Source organism: Hyperolius riggenbachi, chromosome 2 (assembly GCF_040937935.1).
Source record: "Hyperolius riggenbachi isolate aHypRig1 chromosome 2, aHypRig1.pri, whole genome shotgun sequence".
In the NCBI taxonomy this organism is placed as follows: domain Eukaryota; kingdom Metazoa; phylum Chordata; class Amphibia; order Anura; family Hyperoliidae; genus Hyperolius; species Hyperolius riggenbachi.
Window position 1 is genome coordinate 301,200,717 of NC_090647.1, and position 12,187 is coordinate 301,212,903.

Below are 12,187 nucleotides of genomic sequence, written 5' to 3' on the forward strand. Positions count from 1 at the left end.
TGCTAGTTGGTTGGTTTTGTCCATCTCTGTGTTCTTGAGAGGACAAAGCCCAGGGTTATCCTCGTTAGTATAGTGGTCAGTACCCCCGCCTGTCACGCGGGAGACCGGGGTTCAATTCCCCGACAGGGAGGCAGCTTTTGCTTCTTAAACTTTGTTTATCTCCATGTGTCTAGCCTAGGAATAACGTTTGTTCAGCCCTTTCACTAACATTTTCCAGCCCCCTTGCTGGTGGTGGAGACTCACAGTGCCATGGCCGGTTAGCTCAGTTGGTTAGAGCATGGTGCTAATAACGCCAAGGTCGCGGGTTCGATCCCCGTACAGGCCACAGGTGTGTGCTTAGACTTTTCACTCTGCCTGTCTGGGCACTGTGAAAGCAGTCGTTGCTTCTGCACTGGAGATCACTGACCCTCTTTCCATCAGTTGACTCTGCTAAAGGCAGCGAGCCCTCTGTACACCCAGGACTGTTGTCATGGTTTCAAGGAGATGAAATCGCACTCCCCCCTCATTGGAAATGTCCTTTTACATGGCATGCAAAAACAGTTACCTACTTTGCATACAACTTTGCCAACTGCTTTTTCTTTCCCAGCAATACTGCTGCTCTCCTTTCAGCTGTATGGAAATACCGTTGCTTGTCTTTTGCACCTAATACAAAATTGAAACACAATCTATTTCACAGAATAACCTCTACCCAAAAGCAAAACCAAACAAACCCTAGAGGCCACATTCAGGACAGAATGTGGCCTCGGTGACCGTTAGGAAAGGTAGTGAGCAAAAAGATCATTTCAGGATTTATGGAAACAAATCACTACTAGTTGTAATTGGCTACTGGATTCCAGCCTGGCTACATGGAAAGCACTACTGCCCTACTTCTGTGACTGAAGATACAGTTTAAAGGAAACCTGAACTGGAAAGACTGTGGGAGGTGCTTTTGAAGAGTAGCCTTTGAATTTGCTAGTTGGTTGGTTTTGTCCATCTCTGTGTTCTTGAGAGGACAAAGCCCAGGGTTATCCTCGTTAGTATAGTGGTCAGTATCCCCGCCTGTCACGCGGGAGACCGGGGTTCAATTCCCCGACGGGGAGGCAGCTTTTGCTTCTTAAACTTTGTTTATCTCCATGTGTCTAGCCTAGGAATAACGTTTGTTCAGCCCTTTCACTAACATTTTCCAGCCCCCTTGCTGGTGGTGGAGACTCACAGTGCCATGGCCGGTTAGCTCAGTTGGTTAGAGCGTGGTGCTAATAACGCCAAGGTCGCGGGTTCGATCCCCGTACGGGCCACAGGTGTGCGCTTAGACTTTTCACTCTGCCTGTCTGGGCACTGTGAAAGCAGTCGTTGCTTCTGCACTGGAGATCACTGACCCTCTTTCCATCAGTTGACTCTGCTAAAGGCAGCGAGCCCTCTGTACACCCAGGACTGTTGTCATGGTTTCAAGGAGATGAAATCACACTCCCCCCTCATTGGAAATGTCCTTTTACATGGCATGCAAAAACAGTTACCTACTTTGCATACAACTTTGCCAACTGCTTTTTCTTTCCCAGCAATACTGCTGCTCTCCTTTCAGCTGTATGGAAATACCGTTGCTTGTCTTTTGCACCTAACACAAAATTGAAACACAATCTATTTCACAGAATAACCTCTACCCAAAAGCAAAACCAAACAAACCCTAGAGGCCACATTCAGGACAGAATGTGGCCTCGGTGACCGTTAGGAAAGGTAGTGAGCAAAAAGATCATTTCAGGATTTATGGAAACAAATCACTACTAGTTGTAATTGGCTACTGGATTCCAGCCTGGCTACATGGAAAGCACTACTGCCCTACTTCTGTGACTGAAGATACAGTTTAAAGGAAACCTGAACTGGAAAGACTGTGGGAGGTGCTTTTGAAGAGTAGCCTTTGAATTTGCTAGTTGGTTGGTTTTGTCCATCTCTGTGTTCTTGAGAGGACAAAGCCCAGGGTTATCCTCGTTAGTATAGTGGTCAGTATCCCCGCCTGTCACGCGGGAGACCGGGGTTCAATTCCCCGACGGGGAGGCAGCTTTTGCTTCTTAAACTTTGTTTATCTCCATGTGTCTAGCCTAGGAATAACGTTTGTTCAGCCCTTTCACTAACATTTTCCAGCCCCCTTGCTGGTGGTGGAGACTCACAGTGCCATGGCCGGTTAGCTCAGTTGGTTAGAGCGTGGTGCTAATAACGCCAAGGTCGCGGGTTCGATCCCCGTACGGGCCACAGGTGCGCGCTTAGACTTTTCACTCTGCCTGTCTGGGCACTGTGAAAGCAGTCGTTGCTTCTGCACTGGAGATCACTGACCCTCTTTCCATCAGTTGACTCTGCTAAAGGCAGCGAGCCCTCTGTACACCCAGGATTGTTGTCATGGTTTCAAGGAGATGAAATCGCACTCCCCCCTCATTGGAAATGTCCTTTTACATGGCATGCAAAAACAGTTACCTACTTTGCATACAACTTTGCCAACTGCTTTTTCTTTCCCAGCAATACTGCTGCTCTCCTTTCAGCTGTATGGAAATACCGTTGCTTGTCTTTTGCACCTAACACAAAATTGAAACACAATCTATTTCACAGAATAACCTCTACCCAAAAGCAAAACCAAACAAACCCTAGAGGCCACATTCAGGACAGAATGTGGCCTCGGTGACCGTTAGGAAAGGTAGTGAGCAAAAAGATCATTTCAGGATTTATGGAAACAAATCACTACTAGTTGTAATTGGCTACTGGATTCCAGCCTGGCTACATGGAAAGCACTACTGCCCTACTTCTGTGACTGAAGATACAGTTTAAAGGAAACCTGAACTGGAAAGACTGTGGGAGGTGCTTTTGAAGAGTAGCCTTTGAATTTGCTAGTTGGTTGGTTTTGTCCTTCTCTGTGTTCTTGAGAGGACAAAGCCCAGGGTTATCCTCGTTAGTATAGTGGTCAGTATCCCCGCCTGTCACGCGGGAGACCGGGGTTCAATTCCCCGACGGGGAGGCAGCTTTTGCTTCTTAAACTTTGTTTATCTCCATGTGTCTAGCCTAGGAATAACGTTTGTTCAGCCCTTTCACTAACATTTTCCAGCCCCCTTGCTGGTGGTGGAGACTCACAGTGCCATGGCCGGTTAGCTCAGTTGGTTAGAGCGTGGTGCTAATAACGCCAAGGTCGCGGGTTCGATCCCCGTACGGGCCACAGGTGTGCGCTTAGACTTTTCACTCTGCCTGTCTGGGCACTGTGAAAGCAGTCGTTGCTTCTGCACTGGAGATCACTGACCCTCTTTCCATCAGTTGACTCTGCTAAAGGCAGCGAGCCCTCTGTACACCCAGGACTGTTGTCATGGTTTCAAGGAGATGAAATCGCACTCCCCCCTCATTGGAAATGTCCTTTTACATGGCATGCAAAAACAGTTACCTACTTTGCATACAACTTTGCCAACTGCTTTTTCTTTCCCAGCAATACTGCTGCTCTCCTTTCAGCTGTATGGAAATACCGTTGCTTGTCTTTTGCACCTAACACAAAATTGAAACACAATCTATTTCACAGAATAACCTCTACCCAAAAGCAAAACCAAACAAACCCTAGAGGCCACATTCAGGACAGAATGTGGCCTCGGTGACCGTTAGGAAAGGTAGTGAGCAAAAAGATCATTTCAGGATTTATGGAAACAAATCACTACTAGTTGTAATTGGCTACTGGATTCCAGCCTGGCTACATGGAAAGCACTACTGCCCTACTTCTGTGACTGAAGATACAGTTTAAAGGAAACCTGAACTGGAAAGACTGTGGGAGGTGCTTTTGAAGAGTAGCCTTTGAATTTGCTAGTTGGTTGGTTTTGTCCATCTCTGTGTTCTTGAGAGGACAAAGCCCAGGGTTATCCTCGTTAGTATAGTGGTCAGTATCCCCGCCTGTCACGCGGGAGACCGGGGTTCAATTCCCCGACGGGGAGGCAGCTTTTGCTTCTTAAACTTTGTTTATCTCCATGTGTCTAGCCTAGGAATAACGTTTGTTCAGCCCTTTCACTAACATTTTCCAGCCCCCTTGCTGGTGGTGGAGACTCACAGTGCCATGGCCGGTTAGCTCAGTTGGTTAGAGCGTGGTGCTAATAACGCCAAGGTCGCGGGTTCGATCCCCGTACGGGCCACAGGTGTGCGCTTAGACTTTTCACTCTGCCTGTCTGGGCACTGTGAAAGCAGTCGTTGCTTCTGCACTGGAGATCACTGACCCTCTTTCCATCAGTTGACTCTGCTAAAGGCAGCGAGCCCTCTGTACACCCAGGACTGTTGTCATGGTTTCAAGGAGATGAAATCACACTCCCCCCTCATTGGAAATGTCCTTTTACATGGCATGCAAAAACAGTTACCTACTTTGCATACAACTTTGCCAACTGCTTTTTCTTTCCCAGCAATACTGCTGCTCTCCTTTCAGCTGTATGGAAATACCGTTGCTTGTCTTTTGCACCTAACACAAAATTGAAACACAATCTATTTCACAGAATAACCTCTACCCAAAAGCAAAACCAAACAAACCCTAGAGGCCACATTCAGGACAGAATGTGGCCTCGGTGACCGTTAGGAAAGGTAGTGAGCAAAAAGATCATTTCAGGATTTATGGAAACAAATCACTACTAGTTGTAATTGGCTACTGGATTCCAGCCTGGCTACATGGAAAGCACTACTGCCCTACTTCTGTGACTGAAGATACAGTTTAAAGGAAACCTGAACTGGAAAGACTGTGGGAGGTGCTTTTGAAGAGTAGCCTTTGAATTTGCTAGTTGGTTGGTTTTGTCCATCTCTGTGTTCTTGAGAGGACAAAGCCCAGGGTTATCCTCGTTAGTATAGTGGTCAGTATCCCCGCCTGTCACGCGGGAGACCGGGGTTCAATTCCCCGACGGGGAGGCAGCTTTTGCTTCTTAAACTTTGTTTATCTCCATGTGTCTAGCCTAGGAATAACGTTTGTTCAGCCCTTTCACTAACATTTTCCAGCCCCCTTGCTGGTGGTGGAGACTCACAGTGCCATGGCCGGTTAGCTCAGTTGGTTAGAGCGTGGTGCTAATAACGCCAAGGTCGTGGGTTCGATCCCCGTACCGGGCCACAGGTGCGCGCTTAGACTTTTCACTCTGCCTGTCTGGGCACTGTGAAAGCAGTCGTTGCTTCTGCTCTGGAGATCACTGACCCTCTTTCCATCAGTTGACTCTGCTAAAGGCAGCGAGCCCTCTGTACACCCAGGACTGTTGTCATGGTTTCAAGGAGATGAAATCGCACTCCCCCCTCATTGGAAATGTCCTTTTACATGGCATGCAAAAACAGTTACCTACTTTGCATACAACTTTGCCAACTGCTTTTTCTTTCCCAGCAATACTGCTGCTCTCCTTTCAGCTGTATGGAAATACCGTTGCTTGTCTTTTGCACCTAACACAAAATTGAAACACAATCTATTTCACAGAATAACCTCTACCCAAAAGCAAAACCAAACAAACCCTAGAGGCCACATTCAGGACAGAATGTGGCCTCGGTGACCGTTAGGAAAGGTAGTGAGCAAAAAGATCATTTCAGGATTTATGGAAACAAATCACTACTAGTTGTAATTGGCTACTGGATTCCAGCCTGGCTACATGGAAAGCACTACTGCCCTACTTCTGTGACTGAAGATACAGTTTAAAGGAAACCTGAACTGGAAAGACTGTGGGAGGTGCTTTTGAAGAGTAGCCTTTGAATTTGCTAGTTGGTTGGTTTTGTCCTTCTCTGTGTTCTTGAGAGGACAAAGCCCAGGGTTATCCTCGTTAGTATAGTGGTCAGTATCCCTGCCTGTCACGCGGGAGACTGGGGTTCAATTCCCTGACGGGGAGGCAGCTTTTGCTTCTTAAACTTTGTTTATCTCCATGTGTCTAGCCTAGGAATAACGTTTGTTCAGCCCTTTCACTAACATTTTCCAGCCCCCTTGCTGGTGGTGGAGACTCACAGTGCCATGGCCGGTTAGCTCAGTTGGTTAGAGCGTGGTGCTAATAACGCCAAGGTCGCGGGTTCGATCCCCGTACGGGCCACAGGAGTGTGCTTAGACTTTTCACTCTGCCTGTCTGGGCACTGTGAAAGCAGTCGTTGCTTCTGCACTGGAGATCACTGACCCTCTTTCCATCAGTTGACTCTGCTAAAGGCAGCGAGCCCTCTGTACACCCAGGACTGTTGTCATGGTTTCAAGGAGATGAAATCGCACTCCCCCCTCATTGGAAATGTCCTTTTACATGGCATGCAAAAACAGTTACCTACTTTGCATACAACTTTGCCAACTGCTTTTTCTTTCCCAGCAATACTGCTGCTCTCCTTTCAGCTGTATGGAAATACCGTTGCTTGTCTTTTGCACCTAACACAAAATTGAAACACAATCTATTTCACAGAATAACCTCTACCCAAAAGCAAAACCAAACAAACCCTAGAGGCCACATTCAGGACAGAATGTGGCCTCGGTGACCGTTAGGAAAGGTAGTGAGCAAAAAGATCATTTCAGGATTTATGGAAACAAATCACTACTAGTTGTAATTGGCTACTGGATTCCAGCCTGGCTACATGGAAAGCACTACTGCCCTACTTCTGTGACTGAAGATACAGTTTAAAGGAAACCTGAACTGGAAAGACTGTGGGAGGTGCTTTTGAAGAGTAGCCTTTGAATTTGCTAGTTGGTTGGTTTTGTCCTTCTCTGTGTTCTTGAGAGGACAAAGCCCAGGGTTATCCTCGTTAGTATAGTGGTCAGTATCCCTGCCTGTCACGCGGGAGACCGGGGTTCAATTCCCCGACGGGGAGGCAGCTTTTGCTTCTTAAACTTTGTTTATCTCCATGTGTCTAGCCTAGGAATAACGTTTGTTCAGCCCTTTCACTAACATTTTCCAGCCCCCTTGCTGGTGGTGGAGACTCACAGTGCCATGGCCGGTTAGCTCAGTTGGTTAGAGCGTGGTGCTAATAACGCCAAGGTCGCGGGTTCGATCCCCGTACGGGCCACAGGTGTGCGCTTAGACTTTTCACTCTGCCTGTCTGGGCACTGTGAAAGCAGTCGTTGCTTCTGCACTGGAGATCACTGACCCTCTTTCCATCAGTTGACTCTGCTAAAGGCAGCGAGCCCTCTGTACACCCAGGACTGTTGTCATGGTTTCAAGGAGATGAAATCGCACTCCCCCCTCATTGGAAATGTCCTTTTACATGGCATGCAAAAACAGTTACCTACTTTGCATACAACTTTGCCAACTGCTTTTTCTTTCCCAGCAATACTGCTGCTCTCCTTTCAGCTGTATGGAAATACCGTTGCTTGTCTTTTGCACCTAACACAAAATTGAAACACAATCTATTTCACAGAATAACCTCTACCCAAAAGCAAAACCAAACAAACCCTAGAGGCCACATTCAGGACAGAATGTGGCCTCGGTGACCGTTAGGAAAGGTAGTGAGCAAAAAGATCATTTCAGGATTTATGGAAACAAATCACTACTAGTTGTAATTGGCTACTGGATTCCAGCCTGGCTACATGGAAAGCACTACTGCCCTACTTCTGTGACTGAAGATACAGTTTAAAGGAAACCTGAACTGGAAAGACTGTGGGAGGTGCTTTTAAAGAGTAGCCTTTGAATTTGCTAGTTGGTTGGTTTTGTCCATCTCTGTGTTCTTGAGAGGACAAAGCCCAGGGTTATCCTCGTTAGTATAGTGGTCAGTATCCCCGCCTGTCACGCGGGAGACCGGGGTTCAATTCCCCGACGGGGAGGCAGCTGTTGCTTCTTAAACTTTGTTTATCTCCATGTGTCTAGCCTAGGAATAATGTTTGTTCAGCCCTTTCACTAACATTTTCCAGCCCCCTTGCTGGTGGTGGATACTCACAGTGCCATGGCCGGTTAGCTCAGTTGGTTAGAGCGTGGTGCTAATAACGCCAAGGTCACGGGTTCGATCCCCGTATGGGCCACAGGTGTGCGCTTAGACTTTTCACTCTGCCTGTCTGGGCACTGTGAAAGCAGTCGTTGCTTCTGCACTGGAGATCACTGACCCTCTTTCCATCAGTTGACTCTGCTAAAGGCAGCGAGCCCTCTGTACACCCAGGACTGTTGTCATGGTTTCAAGGAGATGAAATCGCACTCCCCCCTCATTGGAAATGTCCTTTTACATGGCATGCAAAAACAGTTACCTACTTTGCATACAACTTTGCCAACTGCTTTTTCTTTCCCAGCAATACTGCTGCTCTCCTTTCAGCTGTATGGAAATACCGTTGCTTGTCTTTTGCACCTAACACAAAATTGAAACACAATCTATTTCACAGAATAACCTCTACCCAAAAGCAAAACCAAACAAACCCTAGAGGCCACATTCAGGACAGAATGTGGCCTCGGTGACCGTTAGGAAAGGTAGTGAGCAAAAAGATCATTTCAGGATTTATGGAAACAAATCACTACTAGTTGTAATTGGCTACTGGATTCCAGCCTGGCTACATGGAAAGCACTACTGCCCTACTTCTGTGACTGAAGATACAGTTTAAAGGAAACCTGAACTGGAAAGACTGTGGGAGGTGCTTTTGAAGAGTAGCCTTTGAATTTGCTAGTTGGTTGGTTTTGTCCATCTCTGTGTTCTTGAGAGGACAAAGCCCAGGGTTATCCTCGTTAGTATAGTGGTCAGTATCCCCGCCTGTCACGCGGGAGACCGGGGTTCAATTCCCCGACGGGGAGGCAGCTTTTGCTTCTTAAACTTTGTTTATCTCCATGTGTCTAGCCTAGGAATAACGTTTGTTCAGCCCTTTCACTAACATTTTCCAGCCCCCTTGCTGGTGGTGGAGACTCACAGTGCCATGGCCGGTTAGCTCAGTTGGTTAGAGCGTGGTGCTAATAACGCCAAGGTCGCGGGTTCGATCCCCGTACGGGCCACAGGTGTGCGCTTAGACTTTTCACTCTGCCTGTCTGGGCACTGTGAAAGCAGTCGTTGCTTCTGCACTGGAGATCACTGACCCTCTTTCCATCAGTTGACTCTGCTAAAGGCAGCGAGCCCTCTGTACACCCAGGACTGTTGTCATGGTTTCAAGGAGATGAAATCGCACTCCCCCCTCATTGGAAATGTCCTTTTACATGGCATGCAAAAACAGTTACCTACTTTGCATACAACTTTGCCAACTGCTTTTTCTTTCCCAGCAATACTGCTGCTCTCCTTTCAGCTGTATGGAAATACCGTTGCTTGTCTTTTGCACCTAACACAAAATTGAAACACAATCTATTTCACAGAATAACCTCTACCCAAAAGCAAAACCAAACAAACCCTAGAGGCCACATTCAGGACAGAATGTGGCCTCGGTGACCGTTAGGAAAGGTAGTGAGCAAAAAGATCATTTCAGGATTTATGGAAACAAATCACTACTAGTTGTAATTGGCTACTGGATTCCAGCCTGGCTACATGGAAAGCACTACTGCCCTACTTCTGTGACTGAAGATACAGTTTAAAGGAAACCTGAACTGGAAAGACTGTGGGAGGTGCTTTTGAAGAGTAGCCTTTGAATTTGCTAGTTGGTTGGTTTTGTCCTTCTCTGTGTTCTTGAGAGGACAAAGCCCAGGGTTATCCTCGTTAGTATAGTGGTCAGTATCCCCGCCTGTCACGCGGGAGACCGGGGTTCAATTCCCCGACGGGGAGGCAGCTTTTGCTTCTTAAACTTTGTTTATCTCCATGTGTCTAGCCTAGGAATAACGTTTGTTCAGCCCTTTCACTAACATTTTCCAGCCCCCTTGCTGGTGGTGGAGACTCACAGTGCCATGGCCGGTTAGCTCAGTTGGTTAGAGCGTGGTGCTAATAACGCCAAGGTCGCGGGTTCGATCCCCGAACGGGCCACAGGTGTGCGCTTAGACTTTTCACTCTGCCTGTCTGGGCACTGTGAAAGCAGTCGTTGCTTCTGCACTGGAGATCACTGACCCTCTTTCCATCAGTTGACTCTGCTAAAGGCAGCGAGCCCTCTGTACACCCAGGACTGTTGTCATGGTTTCAAGGAGATGAAATCGCACTCCCCCCTCATTGGAAATGTCCTTTTACATGGCATGCAAAAACAGTTACCTACTTTGCATACAACTTTGCCAACTGCTTTTTCTTTCCCAGCAATACTGCTGCTCTCCTTTCAGCTGTATGGAAATACCGTTGCTTGTCTTTTGCACCTAACACAAAATTGAAACACAATCTATTTCACAGAATAACCTCTACCCAAAAGCAAAACCAAACAAACCCTAGAGGCCACATTCAGGACAGAATGTGGCCTCGGTGACCGTTAGGAAAGGTAGTGAGCAAAAAGATCATTTCAGGATTTATGGAAACAAATCACTACTAGTTGTAATTGGCTACTGGATTCCAGCCTGGCTACATGGAAAGCACTACTGCCCTACTTCTGTGACTGAAGATACAGTTTAAAGGAAACCTGAACTGGAAAGACTGTGGGAGGTGCTTTTGAAGAGTAGCCTTTGAATTTGCTAGTTGGTTGGTTTTGTCCATCTCTGTGTTCTTGAGAGGACAAAGCCCAGGGTTATCCTTGTTAGTATAGTGGTCAGTATCCCCGCCTGTCACGCGGGAGACCGGGGTTCAATTCCCCGACGGGGAGGCAGCTTTTGCTTCTTAAACTTTGTTTATCTCCATGTGTCTAGCCTAGGAATAACGTTTGTTCAGCCCTTTCACTAACATTTTCCAGCCCCCTTGCTGGTGGTGGAGACTCACAGTGCCATGGCCGGTTAGCTCAGTTGGTTAGAGCGTGGTGCTAATAACGCCAAGGTCGCGGGTTCGATCCCCGTACGGGCCACAGGTGTGCGCTTAGACTTTTCACTCTGCCTGTCTGGGCACTGTGAAAGCAGTCGTTGCTTCTGCACTGGAGATCACTGACCCTCTTTCCATCAGTTGACTCTGCTAAAGGCAGCGAGCCCTCTGTACACCCAGGACTGTTGTCATGGTTTCAAGGAGATGAAATCGCACTCCCCCCTCATTGGAAATGTCCTTTTACATGGCATGCAAAAACAGTTACCTACTTTGCATACAACTTTGCCAACTGCTTTTTCTTTCCCAGCAATACTGCTGCTCTCCTTTCAGCTGTATGGAAATACCGTTGCTTGTCTTTTGCACCTAACACAAAATTGAAACACAATCTATTTCACAGAATAACCTCTACCCAAAAGCAAAACCAAACAAACCCTAGAGGCCACATTCAGGACAGAATGTGGCCTCGGTGACCGTTAGGAAAGGTAGTGAGCAAAAAGATCATTTCAGGATTTATGGAAACAAATCACTACTAGTTGTAATTGGCTACTGGATTCCAGCCTGGCTACATGGAAAGCACTACTGCCCTACTTCTGTGACTGAAGATACAGTTTAAAGGAAACCTGAACTGGAAAGACTGTGGGAGGTGCTTTTGAAGAGTAGCCTTTGAATTTGCTAGTTGGTTGGTTTTGTCCATCTCTGTGTTCTTGAGAGGACAAAGCCCAGGGTTATCCTCGTTAGTATAGTGGTCAGTATCCCCGCCTGTCACGCGGGAGACCGGGGTTCAATTCCCCGACGGGGAGGCAGCTTTTGCTTCTTAAACTTTGTTTATCTCCATGTGTCTAGCCTAGGAATAACGTTTGTTCAGCCCTTTCACTAACATTTTCCAGCCCCCTTGCTGGTGGTGGAGACTCACAGTGCCATGGCCGGTTAGCTCAGTTGGTTAGAGCGTGGTGCTAATAACGCCAAGGTCGCGGGTTCGATCCCCGTACGGGCCACAGGTGTGCGCTTAGACTTTTCACTCTGCCTGTCTGGGCACTGTGAAAGCAGTCGTTGCTTCTGCACTGGAGATCACTGACCCTCTTTCCATCAGTTGACTCTGCTAAAGGCAGCGAGCCCTCTGTACACCCAGGACTGTTGTCATGGTTTCAAGGAGATGAAATCACACTCCCCCCTCATTGGAAATGTCCTTTTACATGGCATGCAAAAACAGTTACCTACTTTGCATACAACTTTGCCAACTGCTTTTTCTTTCCCAGCAATACTGCTGCTCTCCTTTCAGCTGTATGGAAATACCGTTGCTTGTCTTTTGCACCTAACACAAAATTGAAACACAATCTATTTCACAGAATAACCTCTACCCAAAAGCAAAACCAAACAAACCCTAGAGGCCACATTCAGGACAGAATGTGGCCTCGGTGACCGTTAGGAAAGGTAGTGAGCAAAAAGATCATTTCAGGATTTATGGAAA

At 47.2% G+C, this 12,187-nt stretch overlaps 25 non-coding genes across 25 annotated transcripts; all 25 read left to right on the forward strand.

Annotated features, from left to right (window-relative positions):
- Positions 1 to 58: 58 nt before the first annotated feature.
- TRNAD-GUC (transfer RNA aspartic acid (anticodon GUC)) lies at positions 59 to 130 on the forward strand. Its single transcript has one exon. It is a non-coding gene; the product is annotated as a tRNA-Asp (tRNA).
- A 121-nt stretch (positions 131 to 251) lies between these two features.
- On the forward strand, positions 252 to 325 carry TRNAI-AAU (transfer RNA isoleucine (anticodon AAU)). Its single transcript has one exon. It is a non-coding gene; the product is annotated as a tRNA-Ile (tRNA).
- Positions 326 to 1,007: 682 nt separating this feature from the next.
- TRNAD-GUC (transfer RNA aspartic acid (anticodon GUC)) lies at positions 1,008 to 1,079 on the forward strand. Its single transcript has one exon. It is a non-coding gene; the product is annotated as a tRNA-Asp (tRNA).
- A 121-nt stretch (positions 1,080 to 1,200) lies between these two features.
- Positions 1,201 to 1,274, forward strand: TRNAI-AAU (transfer RNA isoleucine (anticodon AAU)). Its single transcript has one exon. It is a non-coding gene; the product is annotated as a tRNA-Ile (tRNA).
- Positions 1,275 to 1,956: 682 nt separating this feature from the next.
- Positions 1,957 to 2,028, forward strand: TRNAD-GUC (transfer RNA aspartic acid (anticodon GUC)). Its single transcript has one exon. It is a non-coding gene; the product is annotated as a tRNA-Asp (tRNA).
- A 121-nt stretch (positions 2,029 to 2,149) lies between these two features.
- On the forward strand, positions 2,150 to 2,223 carry TRNAI-AAU (transfer RNA isoleucine (anticodon AAU)). Its single transcript has one exon. It is a non-coding gene; the product is annotated as a tRNA-Ile (tRNA).
- Positions 2,224 to 2,905: 682 nt separating this feature from the next.
- Positions 2,906 to 2,977, forward strand: TRNAD-GUC (transfer RNA aspartic acid (anticodon GUC)). The gene has a single exon. It is a non-coding gene; the product is annotated as a tRNA-Asp (tRNA).
- Positions 2,978 to 3,098: 121 nt separating this feature from the next.
- On the forward strand, positions 3,099 to 3,172 carry TRNAI-AAU (transfer RNA isoleucine (anticodon AAU)). The gene has a single exon. It is a non-coding gene; the product is annotated as a tRNA-Ile (tRNA).
- A 682-nt stretch (positions 3,173 to 3,854) lies between these two features.
- Positions 3,855 to 3,926, forward strand: TRNAD-GUC (transfer RNA aspartic acid (anticodon GUC)). The gene has a single exon. It is a non-coding gene; the product is annotated as a tRNA-Asp (tRNA).
- Positions 3,927 to 4,047: 121 nt separating this feature from the next.
- Positions 4,048 to 4,121, forward strand: TRNAI-AAU (transfer RNA isoleucine (anticodon AAU)). Its single transcript has one exon. It is a non-coding gene; the product is annotated as a tRNA-Ile (tRNA).
- A 682-nt stretch (positions 4,122 to 4,803) lies between these two features.
- On the forward strand, positions 4,804 to 4,875 carry TRNAD-GUC (transfer RNA aspartic acid (anticodon GUC)). The gene has a single exon. It is a non-coding gene; the product is annotated as a tRNA-Asp (tRNA).
- A 121-nt stretch (positions 4,876 to 4,996) lies between these two features.
- TRNAI-AAU (transfer RNA isoleucine (anticodon AAU)) lies at positions 4,997 to 5,071 on the forward strand. Its single transcript has one exon. It is a non-coding gene; the product is annotated as a tRNA-Ile (tRNA).
- Positions 5,072 to 5,946: 875 nt separating this feature from the next.
- On the forward strand, positions 5,947 to 6,020 carry TRNAI-AAU (transfer RNA isoleucine (anticodon AAU)). The gene has a single exon. It is a non-coding gene; the product is annotated as a tRNA-Ile (tRNA).
- A 682-nt stretch (positions 6,021 to 6,702) lies between these two features.
- Positions 6,703 to 6,774, forward strand: TRNAD-GUC (transfer RNA aspartic acid (anticodon GUC)). Its single transcript has one exon. It is a non-coding gene; the product is annotated as a tRNA-Asp (tRNA).
- A 121-nt stretch (positions 6,775 to 6,895) lies between these two features.
- TRNAI-AAU (transfer RNA isoleucine (anticodon AAU)) lies at positions 6,896 to 6,969 on the forward strand. Its single transcript has one exon. It is a non-coding gene; the product is annotated as a tRNA-Ile (tRNA).
- Positions 6,970 to 7,651: 682 nt separating this feature from the next.
- TRNAD-GUC (transfer RNA aspartic acid (anticodon GUC)) lies at positions 7,652 to 7,723 on the forward strand. Its single transcript has one exon. It is a non-coding gene; the product is annotated as a tRNA-Asp (tRNA).
- A 121-nt stretch (positions 7,724 to 7,844) lies between these two features.
- Positions 7,845 to 7,918, forward strand: TRNAI-AAU (transfer RNA isoleucine (anticodon AAU)). Its single transcript has one exon. It is a non-coding gene; the product is annotated as a tRNA-Ile (tRNA).
- Positions 7,919 to 8,600: 682 nt separating this feature from the next.
- Positions 8,601 to 8,672, forward strand: TRNAD-GUC (transfer RNA aspartic acid (anticodon GUC)). Its single transcript has one exon. It is a non-coding gene; the product is annotated as a tRNA-Asp (tRNA).
- A 121-nt stretch (positions 8,673 to 8,793) lies between these two features.
- TRNAI-AAU (transfer RNA isoleucine (anticodon AAU)) lies at positions 8,794 to 8,867 on the forward strand. The gene has a single exon. It is a non-coding gene; the product is annotated as a tRNA-Ile (tRNA).
- Positions 8,868 to 9,549: 682 nt separating this feature from the next.
- Positions 9,550 to 9,621, forward strand: TRNAD-GUC (transfer RNA aspartic acid (anticodon GUC)). The gene has a single exon. It is a non-coding gene; the product is annotated as a tRNA-Asp (tRNA).
- A 121-nt stretch (positions 9,622 to 9,742) lies between these two features.
- Positions 9,743 to 9,816, forward strand: TRNAI-AAU (transfer RNA isoleucine (anticodon AAU)). The gene has a single exon. It is a non-coding gene; the product is annotated as a tRNA-Ile (tRNA).
- A 682-nt stretch (positions 9,817 to 10,498) lies between these two features.
- On the forward strand, positions 10,499 to 10,570 carry TRNAD-GUC (transfer RNA aspartic acid (anticodon GUC)). Its single transcript has one exon. It is a non-coding gene; the product is annotated as a tRNA-Asp (tRNA).
- Positions 10,571 to 10,691: 121 nt separating this feature from the next.
- TRNAI-AAU (transfer RNA isoleucine (anticodon AAU)) lies at positions 10,692 to 10,765 on the forward strand. Its single transcript has one exon. It is a non-coding gene; the product is annotated as a tRNA-Ile (tRNA).
- Positions 10,766 to 11,447: 682 nt separating this feature from the next.
- Positions 11,448 to 11,519, forward strand: TRNAD-GUC (transfer RNA aspartic acid (anticodon GUC)). The gene has a single exon. It is a non-coding gene; the product is annotated as a tRNA-Asp (tRNA).
- Positions 11,520 to 11,640: 121 nt separating this feature from the next.
- TRNAI-AAU (transfer RNA isoleucine (anticodon AAU)) lies at positions 11,641 to 11,714 on the forward strand. The gene has a single exon. It is a non-coding gene; the product is annotated as a tRNA-Ile (tRNA).
- The last annotated feature ends 473 nt before the right edge of the window (positions 11,715 to 12,187 follow it).